The 24,165-nt window shown below is 34.9% G+C and overlaps 1 pseudogene; it reads right to left on the bottom strand.

Annotated features, from left to right (window-relative positions):
- Positions 1-10,562: 10,562 nt before the first annotated feature.
- LOC119640323 lies at positions 10,563-20,098 on the bottom strand (annotated as a pseudogene).
- Between the last annotated feature and the right edge of the window lie 4,067 nt (positions 20,099-24,165).

The following is a 24,165-nucleotide window of genomic DNA, read 5'->3' as shown; positions in this document are numbered from 1 at the left end:
AAGAGATCATCTGTATATTGAAAAATATGAGTTTTGTCATCTTGAAGATCTTGCAAAGAAGATGTGTACAGATTGAAGAGTATGGGGTTTAAACAACGTCCTTGTGGGATACCACTGTATATTTCAACTTTTTCAGTACCCATCACCAACACACGGTTGGATAAAAAATTAAGTATCCACAGCCGCGTTTGAAGAGAAATCGAAAAGTTTAGGAGAATTCTACCGAGCTTAATCAAGTTGACACAGTCATAGGCTTTGCTGATGTCCAGGGAGAGCATGACAACCATTTTCCCTGTTTTTTTTAAGCTGGCTATGAGAAAACACAGCTCATTAACGCACATATTCGTAGATTCGCGTTTTTGATAGGCGTAAGACCGAGCTGGAATAATGTTCTTAGTTTTCAGGAAAGCAGTGAGTCTCTCCTTAACCATGAGGTTGATGGTCTTTATGAATACAGATATCAGTGAAATTGGTCTGAAGCTACTTAAATCATTTAAGTCTTTACCTTGCTTGGGAATGGGAACTATTTTGATGCAACGCAAATCAGAGGGTATAAAGTTGGTGGACCAGCAGTTGTTGATTGCAAGCAAAAGCATGCTAAAGCTTCCTCCAGACAGTGCTCTGAGCATGTCATACTTGACTCCATCACAACCTGCAGCAGTAGCTCTCTTTCTGGAATGTAAAGTATACATTAGCTCATGCAATGAAAAGGGTGTGTTACTGATACTACTAAAAGGAATTGAAGGCATTGTAATAGGATTAACAATTGGAATGTAGCTCTTGAGCATATCTAAGTATTTTTTATTATCACGGTCATTCCATACAGCACAACCGCTTAATTTTCGACTGGAATGTCGATGACCATTGATATAATTCCAGAAGGAAAGTGGGTTGCCGTTACCACATAACTCTTTAATAGCGATGGCTCTATGTGCCCTTTTCGCCTTTCTAACTGCAGACCTCCATTCTTTCAGTATTTTCATATATTCAATGTAGTTGGCTGGATTGGCATATTTACTCATTTTTTTTCTTGCAGCTTGGTATTTGCGGAAAAGTGTTAACAGGGAAGGATTCCACCAAGGTTTAGGTGAGAAGGACTCAATGTCAGGGAAGTTGGTTCTAGCAGACATGATCACAGACTGAAAGGCACTTTGAATTGATGATAAATCAGAAGGAAGATCAACTTTAGACAGACGGTCCATAAGGAAGTTGCGTGAATTGAAATTTTCTATTTTCTTGACGGAATTGTTACAACTGTGGAATATAATGGGGGAGTGCTGACTTTTGCCAATGGAAACATTGGACATGTTCCAGTTGAAAGATAAAATAGTTGAGTTCGAGAAAGTTAGATCCAAGACACTGCTCGCCGTGCGACCGCTCCGGTTACAGTGAAAGGTAGTATTGCCGTTATTTAAGACACTGAAACTGTTGGAATTGATAGCATTTACAAAAATTTTGCCTTTGTTGGTAGAGACTTGATCGCCATACAGGCGGTGTCTTGCATTGAAATCTCCAGCTAAAATCACATTTTGTTCACCGTCAAGAAAGTCGCATAATCTCTGAATCTCATTACGAAAGGTTTGCACATCGAGACTGGGTGGAAAGTAGCATGAGGCTATGAAAAGATTCGGTTTCAGGTTGATGGTTTTGATGATGATGATGTCAACGGCAGAGTTATAAGGAATACGTCTGAAATTGACACCTTTCTTAGCTAATATACTAACACCACCATAGCCATCATTTCGGCATTTGGTGGCTGAGGCATAATTCGAAACTTTAACTTCGAAACAGTTTTCATCTTTCAGAAAAACTTTACTTAAGGTGCAGAAATCAACCTTGGTTGAGTTTAAGTAAAACTCCAAAAACGATAGGTCACGTCGAACACTTTGAATATTATATTGTAAAAAGGTTATCATGTTAAAACTTGAGAAAGAACACCAGCGGGTTTCCTCGCAGTACCGGATGCTCAAACGGGGCAAGAAATAGCACAGACAGACATTTTTTCTTCAAATTCTTTAATAAGATTGTGAGGGATCATCGGACGGACACTTTCTTAAATCGCGAGAATTAATCTTTCAAGTTCTGAAGACCGCAAGTAGTTGTTTGAAATTTTCGGTCCAAGAAGGCTTGTTCCAGACGACTTGGGGGATGTATTGGGAGAAGGCTTGGTGGGTGATTTGATAAGAGATTTGGAAGGAACCGATTTCCTTTTGACGACAGCATTTGGTCGAGATTGCAGTCGTGTTCCTTAGTGGAGCGAAATTGTCGTCCTAGGTGATGGCAGCGAGACATTCGAAATAATTTGCAGAAAAAATCTCTTTTACCTCTTTATACGAGAGGTTTTTAATTGTCATGATCCTGTTGATATTTGATTCGAGTTGCTCTGTTAGGCCAACACTTGTTGAGAGTGTTGTGCTCACCTGAACCACAGGACAAGCACTTCATCGTCTCACAGTTCACCCACTTCGGAAACTTCCCACAGTTAAGGCACCTGATCTCTTTAGCTTTGCAGAATTTTTACACGTGACCGTATCTACCGCACTTAGAGCCCTGCTTTAAAGTGGGTACAAAGTACTCAATAACAATAATTAAATTTTATCGACTAAGGGAGGGCTCTCCCTTTGAAACCAATTTTCATGCTGGTAGTGGCAATCCACTCATCTTTGTTGTTGGGATTTCTTCTTTGAAAACGGACAGCGGACTTGATCGGAATATGGGATACGGCGTTTTTAATTATATCATCGACACTGTTTGTGCATGGGATGTTTCGAATGACTCCAAATCTCTCAGTGAAGAACCTCAGTATGTACGCCTTTAAATTCTTTTTAGTAAATTCATTATTCGTAACAAAATGGTTGGCATTGGCAGCAGAAAAGCAGTTTGGCTCTGTCCCTGCTGACAACTTTAATTCTTGTAAGCCGTACCTTTTGAAATCCTTCAAGTAATCATAAAAATAGAGATTGGAGTTAATATTGATGCGATTTCCTCCTGCGTCTGCGCACGTTTCGACGAAAACGACGAAAATGCACTTCGAAAGGCAATCGTACAAATTGATCTCATGATTTAGGTTGGCCGTAGCACCCAAATCAGAGGGCTTGTCGACTGCCGGTTTACTGGGCATAATTGAAACATTTGCGTTATCCACTCCTTTGGGAGATGAAAGAAGGTTAATCTCACCCATCCTCGATCTCTTGGTGCGCCCAGTGGCATTCATATAAAAAACAGTCTCTATTAGTAGTTATAGGATCAGACCCAGTCTCCATAGGAAGACGGGCTGATGTTGTTTTGGTTGTTATCACGGGGAACATCAAAAAAAAAAAAGGAAAAAATCACAACGAAAAAAAAAAAAATTTAATATAAATATTGCTTTTAATTTTTCTCTCACGAAAGATCCCTCTTCCTTTCCTCCTTTTCTTCCTTTAAAATTGTTTTCTTTGGTTATTTTATTACTTTATTAAACCTCTTTTCCTTTTTTCAAATATTTAAATTCTTTTTTTTTTCTTTTTTTTTTTCACTAACAAAAATTATCCAGCTGCCGTTTGCAGAGATGACGTCTTGTATCAAGTGTGAATGAAATACGAATGAGATTTCCGTATCAAAACGAAAATTTTGCAACTCAACATAAACATGTAAGAAAGTAGCCGCGGATCCATAAGCAATTGTTACTCGTAAAGGTTTTCTTATATCAATAAAGACGGGAGAACCAACAGAAATAAAAAGAGATGTGCTATATATACACAAATTATAACAAAAGCGTAAAAAAACTTTTTCATTGCAACTGGAGCTTTGGGAATAATTTTAATTCGGTAGCTGCCGCGTTGTGACTGAGTTTCAGAACTTGAATTGGATTGGTGAAGGAACATACAGTCTGTAAATAGGACTTAGCTAAATAAATTTTCCAGCTAACATATCATGTATTTTAGACCATGCAAGAGATTCACGTACCAACGAAATTGTAGCATTAAAAAAAGTTCGTATGGATGAAGAGAAGGATGGATTGCTTGTCAGCGGTTTTCGAGAAATTTTGATATTGAAATCGTGCAAACATGCAAATATAGCCAATCTACTAGATGTGGTGGTAGGAAAGAGCTTGGAGAGGTAGAGTGACTGTCACATGCTGTGATCAGATTGAGTTAAATCTCTACTATTAAGGAAATAAGAGTGAATATCCACTCGTTATTGTTTGCCTTTCTAATTACTTTTTTCTCCTTAATAGCGAACGAAATTTAGAATTCTAAAAATATTTAATATTTCGAACGAAATACGCAAACAAGGCACGCGGAACTTTCGCTAGCTACGATAATCGTCGTCTATCTTTGCAAACAAAGTCAATTAACCGTAGTAAAATACTTTATGAAACTCTTATGCATATATGCTTCACTTCGAGCCCATTAAAGTGTGGGAAGTACTATGGCTAGTACGTAGATCATCTTTCATTTCGTTGTTTATATTATACCTTACCCTTACTTGGGACTACGATCATTTGCATTTTATTTCCATTATTGGAAAAACAGTGGCGCCACCTTGTTCCACGTTACTCATAGTAACAATAAGGAATGAATAAAATCAACGCAAACTTTCCGAAAATATTAAAATTTGCGTAAATTCAAGTTGTCATTATACTACTACCTTTATTTCGTAGGTGCTCGTTATCCTTTTCGTGATTCGATATAAGAACACTTTCGACGGAGGCATTAAAATAGTCAAGATGAGTTCTTCGCCTAAGCCATAATTTCAAAAGTGAAATTTCTCCGAAATAGTTATATCCATACCGGTCATATTCGCTACTCTTTGGCTAAAAAGACGAGTTGTTTCGCCGCAGGCATCCAATAAAAAGCAGTGTTTTGTTCTTCTATGAACGGAGATCTTGATCTTCCATGTTCCGCTGTCCACAATTCTAGCTCGTTTTAATTTCGTTTTAGCTAACCCTTTCATTTCAATGATTTCACGATCGGTTAAGATATCATAATATAATAAAATATAGAGATAACGGGTTAGTAAAAACGGAAGAGAATAATGAATGGGGGAAGGATAAATTATAAAAGTCAATTGACACAACTTCAGAGAGAAACTTTCCATCCACTATTTGTAGGGTTGTACGTAACGATAATCAATTATTTATTAATTGTTCATTTTTACCTTACGATCTGCCTTTGGTTTCCTTCGGCATTCGAGGGATTAAAAACCAATGAAATTATGGCAAATGTTATGGAGAAATTGCGAAGCAAATAAGATGGATCCACATTGTAACGACTTAATCAGGAAGAGAAGCACAAATTATTTTTGTATTATTTTTTTTAACTTAATTAAAAATCGATGTTATGAAAACTAATAAAATTTTAAAAACAACTAAAATCGTATTTTTTTCTTAGTTCTAGTTAGGAAAAGTCCCAGAACTCGTAAAACTGAACTTGTGTTGTTGGATCATGGTTTATATGAAGAAGTACCAGCTGCTGTTAGAAAGCCATTGTACAAATTCTGGGAAGCCACTGTTTTAAATCATGAACACCGCATGTTTAAAACTGCTCAACAATTAGGTATGAACAATGACATGAAATTTGCTGAAGTTTTATTTCAATTATTTCCATACACCATAAAATTCTTCTCACGGTTTCCCACACCGCCCTTGACGTACGGTTTGGGCGCGTTTTCATTTATTTTAAATGGCTTGCTCCCCTGTAGGTCTACACCATTATAAACTTAACTTAAAACTATAACAATATTTACAATAAAAATAATAAATAAACAAAATCCTCATATATACATAATATACGTACATAACAGATAAATACATAAAAAGTATTTATATACCAAATAAATAAATATAATCGCGATCGCTGCTGTGCGGCTGCTGATTCTTACATCTTGATCTGGAAAAGGAAAATATTGTACTTACTAAATTTTATATATAAAGTTGATCACGAACTTGCAATTTGGCCTACGGAAGTTTCTTAATCTACTGAAGCAATAGTGTAGGTTTATGACAATGGTTTTTTTAATCTAAAACGAAATAAAAAGAAATGAATTTATTATACATAATCATAACGAAAGATAATTACAACTTACCTTGCCATACAGTGAACTTGGGCAGCGGCGCATCGTTCGTTTGTAATCTAAAAGAAAAAATCAGAATGTAAGTTCGTGTTACATTTCAATTACCTTTTATTTTCGGAGCCCTATTTTCCATAGTTACAATTGCGAGGATGGACCTCGAGGCACGAATGCCTCGTTCACTTCTACTTTCGAAGACCGGCTTAATATATTGACTTGTGACGATTACGTTATTTATTGTGTCTTTCGCTGTGTTCTGACCTATCACCCACCCGTAGAAGTTGTGCTCTTCTCCCGTCATGTCCCGCAAGCAGTGACGGCAATTTAACTGTTCACGGATGTAGCGTGTTACTCCAAAAGCCGTGAGCCGCAGGTATCTTTTTTCGTGATATTTGACTTGGAGTTTGCGGAGATCTACAAACACCTCTCCATCGAACCCGATTGGTGCGTACTCTTCTTGGGGCTCTTCCTCAATTTCGTAACTCATTGCGTTTATTAGGCGGTAATCGTCGATTGTTTTGAATCAACTTTTATATTTGAAGACCTGCAGGTTCCTTAGGCGGTTGCACTATTGAACGATTTACTTATGAGTAATGCCTAAAGAAGGTCTTGGCTTACCCTGTACGAGGCAAAAGTTGTGCCACGGTAAGCCTTCGTTAAATCTTCCATTAATTTTGAGAAATTTTTGATTGTTGCTTCTGTGGCAATGGTAAGGCGTCCTTTTTGTGTATTTTCACAAACTAGTCTCTGATTTCTGTAAATTTCCGTTTGAACTCCGCCACCTTTCGGTCCGCTATGGAGCTCCGATGAAATATATTTACGAAATTTGTCAGCACCTTGAAAATTTCGCATGTCTGCTTTGCAACTTCGGGGTTCGTTTTTAAATACGCCTTCATTAATGGCCGCTTGCAGGATGGCTGGCATGGCGTCATTGAAGAATTGCACCAATTAATTAGGGTGCCGCGGCCCTACAATCGTTAAAATAGCTCGTCGTTGCGCCCAAAATTTATTAGTGGGCTCGAATAGCTTGTATAATTTTGTAATTATTGTCGTATTTATCTTTCATTTTTTCTATTTTTTCTTCATACCTCCTTAGGAGATGCAAATGATCATACAATAATACGATTCCAGCGGGTAATTTGTGTACCGCTTCTGTATACGTGACATTATTGCCACAAACTGCTGCTCGCACGTCTAGTCCAATTTGTTTAGTAGGGTTTATATGGTCTAATAGTACTTTTGCCAATGAATTTGAACGTGTGAAGGGGTGGACGTTTACGATCATGTTAAAAGTTGTCGCCAGGTTTCTTACGACGAAGACGAGCATCGTTCTTCCGCTCGTCGACGTAGTGGCATCCAATTAGTGTATCGGTCCTACCTGTTGGCGAAGATTTCGTCGAAATTTAATTGCACAATTTTGTCGTGAAGCGTCAATTTCCTCACGGCTTCCCGAAGTGCTTCAATGTCCGGGACCACGCTGTCAGCTTGGGGTTCGACCTCCTGGCCTTCATAAAATGCTAGGCGTCGTTGCAACTCCTCTTTTTCGGCATTTACCTTCTCCAACTGATTGATAAGCCTTGCATGGGCTGGCGTTGACGGGCCGCTGGTGTAAACTCCGTCCATAAACAAATCTGGGCTAAACATATTTTTGTTTCTTCTGCTAGTGTCACCTCCTCCTCTTCCTACTATCATTGCTCCTGCTTGTGTCACCTGGTTTTCTCCTAAGTTGAATCCCAAAAAAAGTCCCCCGTCCTCGTTGTCAGTTTAAATCTGTAAATTTCTGCAGTCGCGTATATGTTCCGTTATTGTACTTACCGCCCACGCCAGCCCCAATTTTCGCGCATACCACGTATAGTCTCTCATCCTAGTCTGACTGCCCCGTCTTCTATCCACCCTTCTCAAACTATACCTAACAGCATAAATTTTTCTAATTACGTTTGTACAGTAACTAAATCTCCAATTTCTTCTGTCAGTCGGCCGGCTAAGTTTGTACAAAGTGCTTTAGATAAATTATTCCGTCTATAGCTATTCCATAATTCCGGATATTCTTTAAAAAGCTGGCTGAACACGCTGTCTGAAATTTTCGCCATGGTATTATATTTATTTTTGATGTATAAATTGTGTTATAAGATTCATATAATGATTATTAAAAGTTAGTATAATATGATAAAATATGAAAATACGATACTTACGACACTTACGATACGTAGAATACTTATTGAATAATAATAATTAAGGAAAATAAATGCGAAACAGGATACACCAATTAAAAATAAATAGTAAATATTAAATGAATAAATAATTTTCAAATTAAACAAAAATGAAACAACGACCTTATTTTTTTTTAATTCAATTTATTAATGAAAAAATGTCTTAACTTTTCATCTTTTTTAAATAAACTAAATGATGTAAGCTGCGTTTTTTGTCTATGTACTTATTTTTATTTTGTTTAATTCTATTTATATGTTTTTGTTTCTTTTTTAATTTTTTTTTTTTTTTTAATTTTGGAACACTGTGAACTTTATGTAAAATAAATAAATAATAAATAAATAAGTAATAATAACACGTGGCACCAATTTAGAAATTTGCAGCATTATTAATTATCAATTAATTAATCTGAATTAATGCAAATCAATGTAAAAATAAATAATTAAATAATTAAATAAATTTATATAATGTAGAACATTAATTTACATTAATTTGGATTATTTAAATGGTTGGTTAAAAATGGTATGGTTATTAATACGGGACTCTAGGAGAACTACAACGTTGTGGAACTATCGTTAACTAAACCTGCATTACGAGCAGACTTTGAGGCCGATTTAAAACTTATAAGCTTGGGTGAGAAATTAACACGATAATAAATAAAAGTATGTCATCCTTTATTATTATTTTAATAACATATTAATAAATCAATTCAAAGCTTGGCTATCGTGCAGCAAACCTTAGTTGCTCAGCAACAGCAGCATACACAAGTTGGTGGTAAGCGCTTCCCCGCTATGTAACCTATGACGGATGAAAAGTTGCAGAGTCATGCTAACATGATTATGCAAAATGCTTCAATGAAACGAGTAATTGAAGAGCAGAATAATTTAGATGCTGAAAAAGCTATTAAATGCTGCAGCGGTCCAAAAACAACATATTCAGCAAACTATGCGTAGTGCTGAATAAATAAAATCTACACCAATTATTTGTTAAGAAAATTCAATAAATGTGAACTTTTTGTGGTATCAATAAAACCTACACCAATTACTTATTAATTAAATAAATTTGAAGTTTTTGCGGTATCAATAAAATCTACACCAATTATTTATTAAGAGAACTCAATAAATTTGAAGTTTTTGCGGTATCAATAAAACCTACACCAAATATTTATTAAGAGAACTCAATAATTTTGAAATTTGTGCGGTATCAATAAAACCTACACCAATTATTTTCTAAGAGAGCTCAATAAATTTGAAATTTTTACGGTATCAATAAGGGCTACAGCAATTATTTTTTAAGAAAACTCAATAAATTTGGACTTTTTGCGGTATCAATTAAAAAATACACCAAATATTTATTAAGAGAACTCAATAATTTTGAAATTTGTGCGGTATCAATAAAATCTACATTAATTATTTATTAAGAGAACTCAATAAATATGAACTTTTTGCGGCGTCAATAAAACCTATACCAATAATTTTTTAAGAGAACTCAATATATCTGAAATTTTTGCGGTATCAATTAAATCTACACCAATTATTTGTTAAGAAAATTCAATAAATTTGAACTTTTTGCGGTATCAATACAATCTACGCCAATTATTTATTAAGAGATCTCAATAAATTTGAACTTTTTGCGGTATCAATAAAACCTACGCCAATTATTTATTAAGAGAACTCAATAAATTTGAACTTTTTACGATATCAATAAAACCTACACTAATTATTTATTAAGAGAACTCAATAAATTTCAACTTTTTACGATATCAATAAAACCTACAGCAATTATTTTTTAAGAGAACTCAATAAATTTGAACTTTTTGCGGTATCAATAAAACCTACACCAATTATTTTTTCAGAGAACTCAATATCTCTGCAATTTTTGCGGTATCAATAAAACCTACGCCAATCATTTATTAAGAGAGCTCAATAAATTTGAACTTTTTGCGATATCAATAAAATCTACACCAATTGTTTACTAAGAGAGCTCAATAAATTTGAACTTTTTGCGGTATCAATAAAACCTACGTCAATTATTTATTAAGAGAGCTCAATAAATTTGAACTTTTTGCGGTATCAATAAAACCTACGCCAATTATTTATTAAGAGAACTCAATAAATATGAACTTTTTGCGGCGTCATCCTTTATTATTATTTTAAGTTTTATTTCTTGCACGTAATTGTAAAATATCAATTGCGATGCTTATCCCTAGGAAAGATTGTACATACGTTAAAAATATCTTGTAATAAATTATTTATCATAGCTAACTTTTTGACCATATTTGCTTCAGAATGTCATAGTACATTTCACTCTTTGATCTGAATTCTTTTCAAATACGAACAACTATCAAATGGCAGACAATATGATATGTAATGAAACTGCAGTGTCCGAATGCGAAGTATTTTCTACACGATGCAATCCCATGTTATCTAAAATTTCAGAAACGGAAAGAACTCTTTGATAATTTCAACCCTTGAATGAAAGAGAGAAAGTTAATTTTACCACTTATATAAGCGACATGATTTCTTTCCAAATCACTTCCCATACTTGTTGTATTGCCCGTATTTCCTTCCGCAGCTATACCACCAATAGACAGATGAACAGACGAATAGGCGGACATGTTTAGGTGCATTTCGTATTTAAAACTGGCCAAGAATTTGCATACTTTACTGGGATTTTGAAGCTGATTTCTGCGCGTTATAGAGATAGGTTTGGTGAATTTTTTCCATTTTTTTTCATGAATGGTACAGCATCGCCCACAGAATTTGTATTCAAATTTTTGTACATTTATTTGCTGTAGTTTATGAGAAATGAACAAAAAAACCAATTTTTCGTACCTTTTGGAAAACATAGGTCTTCTCAGCTTACATGGTACTGAAGGCGGTTTGCCCCATTTTCAATACCAAGCTGCGTGGTAGAACTTCTAATTTTTGTACCATATTTGAGGACGATAGCTTCCTTTTTGGTGTAGGTTGCTTGTTCTTGTTCCTTTTTGAAGCAGGTTGCTTATTTTTCTTCCTTTGAAGTGTTTATTGGTATACATTTGTGTTTGACCCAATAAAAAGAGGCAAGTCCTGGTTTGGAAAATGCAGAAAGGGTCAAATTACGATGATCTTTCTGTGGAAGAGTTTTGTAAAGATATGATATCACAACAAGTGTGGCTTTAGAGCTTTAAAAGTTATCTAAAATACCCCTTATTATTAGGTCCATGTTTTTGCGAAAGGCAGATACTTTTCATCAAACCTAGACAATTACGTTTATGAGGAATACTAGCCGATTAATGTACCACTTGCATAGGGTCATCAATCTATATTTGCTTTTATTATAAGATTTTATTGTATAAATTAGAGTTAAAAAAGAAAAAAACGCTATTTTTTTAACTAAAACTGCACCCAAGCTTAAATGCATCAAGGAAGCGTCTCTTGTATTTCAGTTTTTCATTTCGAATCCAACTACCACGGATTATTTTTTATACATTCTACAAGTGTTTCTCCCTTTCATTTCAGTTTTTCATTACGAACTCAACTACCAAGGATTATTTTAAACTGCTATAAATCCTAAAAATGAATGTTTAATATGGTGTTGAAGAAAATTCCTTATGATGAATTTTGCTGTTGTTTTTTATCATCTCTATTTTTTATTGGTACACATTCAAATATCAACGATATCTGCTGTTAAAACACAAGTATGGAATGTTCATAGTACACTGCACTAGTGCTGCTAGGAGATGATTTTTTCTTACATTTCCCATGTACTTTCCTTTGAATATACGCAAGGTTGGTGCTTTTCCAAATTTCTGTGGTCTGTTTTGTGAAATAGACGTTTTTCGTAAGTACTACGCACATCAATAGTTTTATCTCGCTTGTACAAAGCTTGTGTTACATTTCTTTCTTTTGAGGCCTGATATTTCCCGCTATGCCCGGCTTTCACGACTATTGTCTTCGTAAGATGACCTCTTGCAGTCGCTTGATCTTGAATGTATATATATATTAGATAACTAAAAATGAGCAAGCAAATAATCGCACATCATACACCTATCTTTACATGGATGCATGCATGTAAATCGATTCTCTTTAAAAAAATAAACAAACCTGAAAACAATATATCAGCTTTCCCAAGGCATTACGAGCATTTTTATTATCAGCAAGATTCTCGTGTAAATCCCACAGAGACAAATGCCCTGCAAAAACAATCAAACAACAAATTCTTGAAGAATTAAGAAACAAAATTCAAATCTATCTACCTTTGATTTTTGACATACTCTTTGCCTGAGTCAACAGCAATATTACACAATTTGATGATTTTATCTAAACCCTGCTCCAAATGTAAGATATCAGTTTCTTCTTTATAGATGAATTGTCTGCACGTTCACAAGGAAGAAAAAGATATGCGTAGCTCTAGTTAGATACGTAAATGAATTGTTATATGTCTGTGTCCTTTAACATGATTTAACAGCATAAATATATGTTGTAAGATGGGCAGAGCAATTTCATTGCAATCATAAAATGCTCAATTTGCGGATAATTGATATATTTTTGAAGGGACATCAACAAAGCTCATTAGAATAGCCCGAGGTAGCTGATTCCACTTGCGCCTTTATCGCAGGACGCTGCTTCTGTAATTAACTGAAGTTATTCAAATTTATTAATTAATTTACAGATCTTAGCTTGCTTTTGGCAAATGGTTCATTAACTTTTCTAATGCTGACTCTAGGAATTCATGCTTTAGCCATCCATAATTCTTTGTGTACGCCGCTGATGTTGATTAGTCTTACGACTTCCACGGGTTTTACCTAAGCCGTACGCAAAGAAATTTTGAAATAACTGACTCGATTTGAAGAGGGCGGCGAATAAAGGTATTTTCTCTTTACTTAGGGAACTGCGAGTAATAAGCTTCTCTACACAACATAGGCAACAATCCAGATCCTATATGTCACCCACCAATGCGACGTTTGCAAAATACAATAACCTCGTGTCTACAGCTATTTTTCTCTCAAATTCACGTAACATGCGTGGGTTTGTAAACATTTACACCTTGTTCTTGTTCATTTTCTTGGTGTAGGATGCTTGTTCTTGCTCAATTTCTTGGTGTAGGAAGCTTGTTCTTGTTCTATTTCTTGGTGTAAGATGCTTGCTCTTGTTCTCATTCTTGGTGGACGATGCTTGTTCTCTTTCTATTTTGCAATCATGTATACAATAGCAGGCATGTTTGGTGTAAGCCGCACGTGCTAAGAAAGAATTTTTTTTTTTATTGAATATCATTACATTTTAGGGCTCAGCCGACAAAATATAATAAAGCAAAGGAAATGAACCAAGATCCTAAAGATGGCCAACAAATAGTACGAATTATTGCTAGTCGAGGTAACAATCTCGAAGTTGAAACGACTGATACGGAAAGTGAGAATTTCCTAGGTAAATGGAATAAATTCTAATATCATACATGAAGACTTTTTTATCGTTTGATAATGTTTGTAGTAGTAACTATGCCCACAAAAGAAAAATTCAGTAGACTCAGTAGACAAGTTCAGAAGATGACAGCTAATTTAAATGTTTACCAAGCAAAATGTTTACATAGTAAAATGTGCAGATTAAGTATTTTTAATATCTACCTGTAACTCGATCACATTTATTTTTATAATTTTCTTTTTTTTATACCGTTTATATAGAACTTTTGAATCATAAAATATTAAGTTCTAATTGCATTTCGCCTTTAATAATAAATTGATCAGCTTCAAAGAACACATTCTCTGGTAAATTCTTTGGCATGAAGATGAAGGTGGGAGACTAATTACACTCGAGGAAGTCGTTAATTGCGCATTTAAGTATTAGAAAAAAATATTCTTGACAAAAAACGGCAAAAGAGTCAATTACGAGGTCCTGCGTCAATCATTGCATTTCCATAAATTTGAAATTAAAAGAAAGTCACCTATAGTTAAGTTTTTATTTTAATCAAATCTCGGGATTCTTAAAAAAGAATATTTTTAATTTATTATATAATTATTTTAATACACTGCGCTGAAAGAGACAGGCACTTCCCTTTTTAAATGAAAAACGGCTTTTCTTTCAGCCTAATAATATAATTAAGAAGTCTCGGTTTTAATACAATATTAATACAATATTAGCATTAGCGATTTAATACAATATTAGCATAATCGTTTCCAATATCTCCACTCTCTTTTAGAGAATCAAAGAACTTGACATTGAATATTTTTGATGTGGGTTTTTAATGATATTGCGAGCACCCCACATGCAAAATCTGCGAATTCAATAATTGAAAGCGCCTGGTACAGCTGCAATATATTGGTATCTACGATTTATAAACAATTAATAAGCAATACGTACGCACCATTGTTATGTATTTCAGTCGCATCATCGAGAGGATATTAACAAAATCATCAAATTCTAATAAAGTGCCTACCTACCATTCGTGAGCCAATACATTTATTCACCAATTAAAAAGTCACAGAATCGAGTCAAACTGTTGCTTGAACGCCATCCTCTTCAATCTATGTACAGCTAAATTGCGTGATTTTCAAGACGATAAAACTCACGTTTCTCAATACGCATATAATCTTTTAATATGTGCGTCAACTCATCTTTTTCAGAGGCTGTGAGTGATCTATCAGTAAGAGAAAATCTTTTTGACACATTTGCCGATGTTTATTAATACTTCAATCATAGGAAAACAAATACAATTTATTTTGTGAGAGGCTGCAAACATAAAATTAGTTCCTATATCTAAGGAACTATAGTCAATCAGGGGAAATCTTTTCGATTTCTGGGTAAAATATTGAATCTTAAGCTAAATCTTTGTGGGCATTATGAGAAACCTTTCAAACCTTCACAAACTGGATATAACATCATAAAGCTTATTACTAACAATCAGTTAGGACTACCTTCTAAAAATATCTAATTGTGCAAGTCCGGTCTAAAGTTGAATTTGCGCATACAATATCTCGCAATCTTCTGAAATAAAAGAAAAGAACAAAGGCATTCGAAAAATTAATGGTCAACCGATTTACCAGATTAACTCCCTCAATCCCTTAATAATATCGAGTGAGTGGCATGGCTCCGAAACGGGTCTTTTTTGTATTCCTGAGGAGTTGAGATATCGAGTCTTTCCTTCTTCTAGAAAGTCATATCTATCAGCGATGTAGTCTTGCGTAGCTGAATTCCGCCTTGCAACATATGTAGTCAATATGCATATCATTTATTAAACTAAACTTTGTTTTAGATAATATACGTCTAACGACAAGGTGAATACAATGTCTAGTCGTTTTCAGGAGCTTTTTGCTACGAAGTATCAATTTTTGGTCAGCATCAAAGTTATGGAAATACATAGTCATGTTAAGTGCGAAGAGACAAAGATTTAAATTTGCGCACATTGCTGCCGCTATGTTTGCTATATAGAAAAAAAAAATTCAGTTCCGCAATACACATGGGTTATCAATTCGGTGGATGTAGAGTTTTTAGCTTCGTCGTTAATAAATCAACGTGCTGATAGCTGCCGTTTACGTTACAATACCTCAATTGTTATCAAATTATACGTAATCGTCCGTCACATCGAACAACCGGGAGCGGTATTATTTAGCACAGTTATTTTAGGATTAATCTGCATATTTATATACCCGTCATCGAAGGATGAGCAGCATATTCATTTTTCCAAAACGTTTCCAACACCCAGAAGCAAGCATCAGAGACCCTACAATGTATATATATCCTTGATCAGCATCAAATTCTAAATCGATTTAAGAATATCTGTCCGCCTGTATGTCCGTCCGTCTGTGTAATATCTATTGTAAACGTTCTCCGCAAAAATGAAGCAATCGACTTCAAATTTGTCCGAAACAATGAATGCGAGTTCTTGCGCGACGATATTGAAAATGGGCCAAACTGATCAAAGGACATGCAAACAGCACTACCTAAGTTGAAAATACCTCAGTTCCAACCGAATTTAATTTTTTTCCTGGGTAATTATATCTAATTACCTGTGCATCGTAGATGATCTCGACGTTCGTTTAAATTGAACACATCACGTAAAAGCCTATTTTCATACGAAATCCCAAAAGTCACCTTTGAAACATCCAAAGTTATTAAATAAATTATTAGCTCGTAAGGTGGTCATGGCAGAGATATTGGGGAATTTAGAAAAGTCCAAGATATCACATAAGGAAGGCAGTCTAGGTAAATCAATTTTGGAGGAGGAGGTTTTACAAGAAATATTACCGAAAAATGAAGTATCCGTGGAACCGGTGGACAAAGTGTATTATGGAATTGGTGGGAAAGTAGATGGCTATGGCGGCAATATGGCCTTAAGATGTTTTGTGAATGCATTTAAGAGTACAAGTTTCCTAATCTAAGTTAATTTTTCGTCTAGCCAAAGGATTACGACATCGAATCGTCTCATATATCGGAAGACTATGAGGCCACCTATCAAGATAGTGAAATACCACAGATAGTTCCACCGAATCCAATACACTTGCGTACCAACTAACCAGGCATTACCCAGTTGTCGTTGTGGTTGGCATGGCGTATCGAATTTCTCTTAGTTCGCCTTTAAGCATTTTCGTGACCTTCACCACAGCATAATATCATTAAATTAATATTACCATTACTCGTGTCGACTAAATTTCTTGTCCATTTCTTCGGATACGATTTATATGAAAGCATTAAATGATTTACCATTTCAATATTGATATAATTTATGGAGAATTCTGCATATAGGGCTTGAATTAAATCGGTCAGAGTTTCCACCGAAGGTCCGTATTTTAAAGGTTTTTCTATACCATAAATAAGACTACATTGTAGATCAAAATCTATATCTTCTTACCGTTTTTATTCGGACGACTGGCAGTTTTAAAAGATCGGTTTCTTTATCTACCAACGGCCATATGTATTTTATTAAGTTTGTAACATGTTTTCACGTTCTGTTATTTCTTCTCTTCGATATAAAATACAAGAGCAAATGATTTCGAAAGCGTATACGTCTCAAAAACAAGGAAAAAAAGGTATTTTAACGATTCAATAGAGAAAGCTGTACATGCAATTTATCCATAAAGCATTTATTTGCCTTAATAAAATCTTGTAGAAATGGTTTTTGTAAAAACTAAACTTCCAAAGTAGACAATATTTCCGTTATATTATCGAATAATTCGTACTTTGTTGTGATCATGGTATTAAGCCGTTTTAAAAGCTCATAATATTCAAGTAATAAAGTTTTACTTTCGTTAATTGGCTTTAGAATTGAAAAAATAGTCAAATTTAGTAAAAAGCAAGTAGAAAATCTATAGTATCCTTCACCACTTCTGTTAATACAGTTATTTACATAACACTTATTTAGAGTTAGGTCTTATTGACGGATGTGGTCGAAAAAGTGGTCTGATCCGAACTATTCCCAATAGCATCCCTCCTTGGTCAAAAACACGTTGGCGTACAAACACAGAAGATAAGACGGGCGGACGGACAGGCCTATATATATTCAGAAGATGATTCTGAATAAAGCGGGTGTTTATTTCAAGCCCCTCTGGCTCTTCGCCATCAGTGGCACAAGGTATAAAAAAATTATGTAAGCATGTTAACTTCTTCGCCTTGAGGCGAATAGTTCGGTTATACAATATGAAACTGCCATTGATTTCGATAGCGCCATCGCTCTTATAGAGATTGATCCAACATTGGATTTAGTTTTAAGTGCTGACTTATTATTAGTTACTAATAGCAGTAGATTTATGATAACTGTAGAAAGTCGTGAAACTACACATACATATCGCGTCCATTACATACCGGTTGACCTATTATTGAGTGTGCAAGATGAAACATTTACTATGGTTTGGGTTTGCAAGCTTTAAACAAATGGCATCATTTGACTCGGCATTTGCACATAGATATGCAGGAAGGTTTGGTTTGGCTCGTCTTAAGAGATTCGCATATAAAATAAAAAGTTCTATTCGTACTTTCCGTAATTACATTCTTACACATTTGTAAGTAGTGGCGCGACTAATTCCTTTTTTATTTTTGTTTTATGACAATTTTGCATATTTACCAAATGGAAATTATATTGTTTGTATCGAAAAAGAGATGCGGGAGAATAATTCTCATTTAGAGAAACATGAAAGCCAATACCGAATATGAATCAAAATAGGATGAAAGAATACGGAAATTAAACGTATCATTGACGCGTAGTATTATGCAGATAAAAAAAAATTGGTGAAATGCATTCCTCTTTATATAATGGAAGATAGGTTACTGGTTCTGGTCCTTAGATTAGACAGCAAAAACAGCCCGAGTGCTTGATAATGAGTTAAAGTAGCTTTTAGATTAATTTTAGGGCGACTAAGTTTACAGCTTTACATACATGAATGACTACAAGGTGTTGTTACGATCAGCCTCTTTATAACTGGCCGTCCTCCGTACGTAAAGGCATATATTTTAGCTGATTTTAGCTGTAAAGTCGAAGAAAATTTAACAATATATATGTTATAATATGTTATATATATATGTTATAAATTAAAAACATCCCAGGTATCCAATTAATACGCATAATCTTCATTGCAACGCCTTTTTAAAGAAGTGTTGTCATCTCCGTCGTCTTCCATGCTGCCCGATAATATTTAGTTTTCTGTTTCGTCTGCTTTAATACGTTGCAATTCTCATTTGATAATAACTTCAGCTAAATCCACAGCTAGTTTTCATGATGAAGACCAAAGAAAGGAAACCAAAGCGTTGCGTATAATTGATCAAATGGGTAACTAATTGGTGACGTATAGGGAAATACACCTCTTTACAGATATAAATCAAACCATATAGTAAAAAATGCCAACAAACCGCTGATTAGGAAGAAATTTGGAAAAGTTGCTGCATGGAATGACCCTCTTCAACAGTTATCTTCTTCGTCCAATGTGTAAGCATAGTCCTGCCATTCTCCATACGTAAAGGCAAAGCCAGAGTTAGAATGTCTAGAGCTTGCCTTACAACGTGGCGAGCTTCTAAGGCGTGACCCTTTAACAGAGAACGAAAAACTTGTAGTACGGCGACGAAGACTCTATCATAAGTTTCTTTTCAATTTGTAAAAATAGTTGACATAGATTTTCAATGTATTTGGGTGTAGCGGCAGTATTTCGATGAAACATTTCAATAAAGCAGACTACCTTTCGTTCATATTCGTCTCCTTTAATGGCAGAGAAAAAATTTCTATCTTACTTGCAATTTCGTATCGAGATCTCCAACATTTTTTGGCAAATTGTTTTTGATTAACACTTTATTGCACATTTTGGGAAAGAGTTGAGTGAAGAAAGATAAACGTCAATTAACGTTTAATTTGGTTCTTAATGCCCGCTTATACCCCAGATCTTCCGCATACCATAGGTGTGCTGTATAAGAGATATGGACCGATCTGAAGTCTTTTCAGACCATTCCTGACGGATCGTTAAAGTTGTGTTACCGCGGGAACAGTCACTGCCCGGTTTAATTCCGAGCTAAGCCTACACGTCAGTTGCTTGTATTGTACGTAAGTCGACACCGCCCAAGGGCGCCACAGTATTGGTTACTCGCGGAGGGCCTTCTAAGCGCTTCATGGACAGCATTTCTATTTCCCATGGACTAACTAAAAAAATAATGGAAACAAAGATTTGTGCAAACTTATTAATGAATCAAGAACGGAAATGAATGAAGTTATTGCTACAAACTCTAATGCAAAGTTACAGTTCAAACACTGAAAGTATGTAACGTCCAAAACAATTTTCAGGGATACTGATTAGATATGTCTTGAAAACTGCTGTAGCCCATTAAAAAACCTAACATCATAATTAGACCCTTTTCTACTCACCGCCAAAGGCGTTAACTAACATACTTTGTATATTGTACTTTTCGCCAGTAGCATACACATATTATACGCTTAATAGTAACAATAAATGGAACCAATCTGCCATGCCCACAAAGTTACAAATGATTAAATTATATATAATTTAATCATAATTTATAAATGATTAAATTTTGCACTTTTTTAAAGTATTATGTTTATTTATCATAACGGCAACAAGACTTAAAACTATTTTGATCTGAGTCTTCCGTCACGCAGATGCCCATGTATGGCATGACACACTACCGCCACTCATGGTTCTTCAACCGCACTGACAGTTCCTCTGACAGCAACTTCTCCAGTGCTTTCATCCAAAATAAAAGAACTCCAATATCTCTTTCAAATAATATCGATAGATGTGCCATGTTCCTGGAAAATTGCGTATCTACCTCAGAACTTGGAAGTTGTCTCTCCAATTTGAAGGGGAAGACACCTGGTCTCGACCTGATCAGTGCTATGTCTAATGAAAAGAAATTACTGGACCTATATAATACGGTATTTATGACTGACCATATACCCTACCTGTGGAAACTGGCAACAGTTGTTCCAATTCACAAAGTCAAAAAATGTCTCAATCGCATCAGATTATCGCCCAATCTCTCTTTTATCTTGCCTCTCACAGGTATTGGAAAAGATTATGGCATCTAGATTGTCTTGGTTTCTTGAGTCCAAGAACCTGATAACAAAGCAACAAGTTGGTTTCAAGCGGGCTAGAGGGTGCATCGACGCTCTGTTACATATTGATTATTTCACAAGCAAAGCAATTTCCGAACGAAATCACGTAACAATTCTCTCAATTGATTTCGAAAAAGCATTTGACAGAGTTGGTCTTCATTTTATCTTAAGAGTCTTGAAATCATGGAATGTTGGACCCAAATTCTTCAACTACATCAAATCATTCATGTCGCATCGGCGGTTCAAAGTTAGAATCAACAATCATCTTTCTGATTCTTTTCCGCTAATGAATGGCATTCCGCAAGGATCTCCTCTCTCTGTCACGCTTTTCCAGATCGCTTTCAACGAAATTAGCAAAATTCTTTGCCGTGTACCAAGAATGGAACATTGTCTCTACGCGGACCATGTATACATTTTTACAAAAGAAAAAGACAACACGAAAGCAATCAACATCCTCGAATCTATTGCATGTGAGATCTCCACGTGGGCAAACTCGTCAGGAGCTAAAATTTCTATACAAAAATCAAAAAAAATGCACATATGTCGAAAACAAATGTGCGATGCAGGAAACCTACTGATGCATATTAACGACCTACCAGTACTAAATGTGCAGACGCTCCATGTTCTCGGGCTCACGTTCGGTTAAAAAACTCCCGCACTGCTTGTGCGGTGGTAGATGCTACAGGACGTGTTCTTCTCAACCACATATTTCACGAAAGTACTTCAACTTTCATAACCGAAGCCAGAGCTATCCTTCACGCTGCCAACCTTGCCCATAAAAACAAATTCAAAACCGTCATTGTAACCGACAGTTTGTCTGTATTACAAGCTGTTCGGAATCCTTCGACTTCGAGATGGAGCACCACCAACAAATTAAGGAATATAAAAAAAAAATTGAAATGTTATGGATACCAAGTTACATCGGTTTACTGAGAAATGAGCAGGCTGATCCAGCGGCAAAGTATGCTGCTTCTGCTCCTCTAATTATGGATCTCATGGAAAAGTTGGATCTTCAAAGATACATTGGAAGGAAAGTTAAAGAGAAAATTGCAGAAGGAAATTTACAATACCATCATCAACACTACTCTTCCATTAACCCTCAATTAACTCCACCTTTATATCCAACAAATGTTGGGAAAACCAAGATCCAAACATTTTCGAGAATACGCCTTGGTCATACAATTGCAATTCACCAATGGATCCTGAAGAAGTCTTCTTCTCCAATCTGCTGTTTTGGCAAACTCTTACTATAAAGCACATTCTCTGCGATTGCCTCAACTTTTCCTCGGCTAGAAGTATTGCATTTGGAACGATTAACCCTTTGAACATTCTACAATCAGCTTCAGAACAGAATATCAATTCAAAATATTACTTTTTTAATGCTACTAAGCTCACTATCTAATATCCATTTATTTAAATTAGAGCCGATAGCCTGTGTTGCTAGTGCTCAATGTCTTTTTTTAGTCTAAGAATTCATTTCATTAGTCTAAAATTAAAATAATAATAATAATTCTCTGTTTAAAAAAAATTTCTTTATTCTACACAAAAACCAAATAAGACAAAAATTTGAAAATTTAACATATGTCAATTTATTTATTTATTTATTTTACTTGGACATTTTTCAATTTTTTCTGTTATTATTATTGTTTTCAATGAACTCAAATTATTTCATTTTTCCCTCCACTATATGTTGATTGCAGAGTTATTTTTAAAACGATGTTAATGCTGGGATGGTAAAAAATTATTTTTTATATTATAAGAACGACGAAAAGATTATGACCATTTTTTCTTGTATTTTGAATTGACAGATTTGCAGTCTGTCTGCTTTTTAAATAGAGATGGAGTCGCAATAAGATCTTCTTACTGCTCATATACGAGTGAGATCACATACATCTTTTCAGAAGCCAATTCCAACTAAATCTCCTGTGAAACAATTTCTTCTTCTTTTCCAAATTCAAATTTCATTAATTTCCATGTTTACTCTTTCTACTTAAGTCATTTTCACGCTTTCATGTACGACTAAATTTAACCATAGCGGACAGATAAACGTCTACGACATTGGGTACGGACATATGCACATTTAAATAACACGATCAATTTTATTTTGACAATTCGCGAATCGCGGCCAATGTTATTATCGTTCATTCTAGATGAATGAAGCTGTAAAAAGGGAGTAAAGTTACTTTCGCTTTCCATTACTCTGCTTTTTCACTTTTGATAACGCTTACTTGAAAAGCTAAAACGAGCACAAAAAAATTAACAATAATTTATGAATCCTGTTGATTCGTAAAATTTTCCCGAAAGCGCGCGCAGGTATGCGAAAGGAACTAATTTATGTAAATTGTGCATAACATATATTGCACTAGTTTTTCTCAATAAATGTCCATATTAGTGGCACATCAGTGATAAGAAGCAATCTGCTTGCTAGTCTAGCAGCGATTCTGTTTTCAATAATCTCTTATGTCAGGTATCGTGAGTACATTGAAAAAGATATTTGAATTCATAAAGTGTGCGTTTTTTCTAAGGAACACATGCAACATCACCGAAATTTCGGCAAGCTTTAAGCCTGCAGATGTCTGAAACAACTCTACCTTAGCTTGAATAATTATCTGCTTGGCAACGAATCTGAAATGGTGTAGTTTACCAAAGATTCAAGTTTCAATCGATTTTCTATAAAAAAGATGCTTCTTTTCGATATAATGTGATGGCTTAGAAAAAATTAGAAATTGTGTTTAGCATTTATTTTGATAATAGGCTGAAGGCATTGCAATGTTAGTGCTATGCACCATTTTTTCAGATGTGAACTATTTTTTTTTTCTGGAAGACAAATTATTTTTTCCACGCGACCTGACGACATTTCACACCTAAATGTAGAAATATTATAAAAAAGATTTTATTCATCATATATTCGCTAGCCATCATTTTACCGATATTTCGCGCAATGTAGAAACTTAGTGTCGAAAAACACGAGAAGAGCTATTTGTTAGATATCGTTATAAGAATGCAAGCGCTGTTCAGAGAGATAGTTATTGATTGATTATAACAAATATTAACCAAAAACAGTAGTGGCTTTCTTGTGAATTAAATAGGAACTGTAACACTTTCCTGGAAACGTCATTTTCTTGTCCCAGAACTCGACCTCTTAAAAGTTTACGATAAATGCTGTTAATATATCAGCGCCATAATTTCAGTTAGAAAAGAACAAGGAAAATTATATATTATTGTCAATTATTTACGCGGTTTTGCAAAATTGCAGGTCTATAGTTTTTTTTTTCAAATTTTATTTATTACTTTTTCATTTTATGATCTATCCAAAAAGATAATAAGCAACGCTTATAAAAAAGATAAGAAATGTGGCAGAGATTACTGTTTTCCAGTGGA

This window comes from Glossina fuscipes, unplaced genomic scaffold (assembly GCF_014805625.2).
Source record: "Glossina fuscipes isolate IAEA_lab_2018 unplaced genomic scaffold, Yale_Gfus_2 119, whole genome shotgun sequence".
NCBI classification, from domain to species: domain Eukaryota; kingdom Metazoa; phylum Arthropoda; class Insecta; order Diptera; family Glossinidae; genus Glossina; species Glossina fuscipes.
This window is presented reverse-complemented; position numbering and strand designations above follow the sequence as displayed.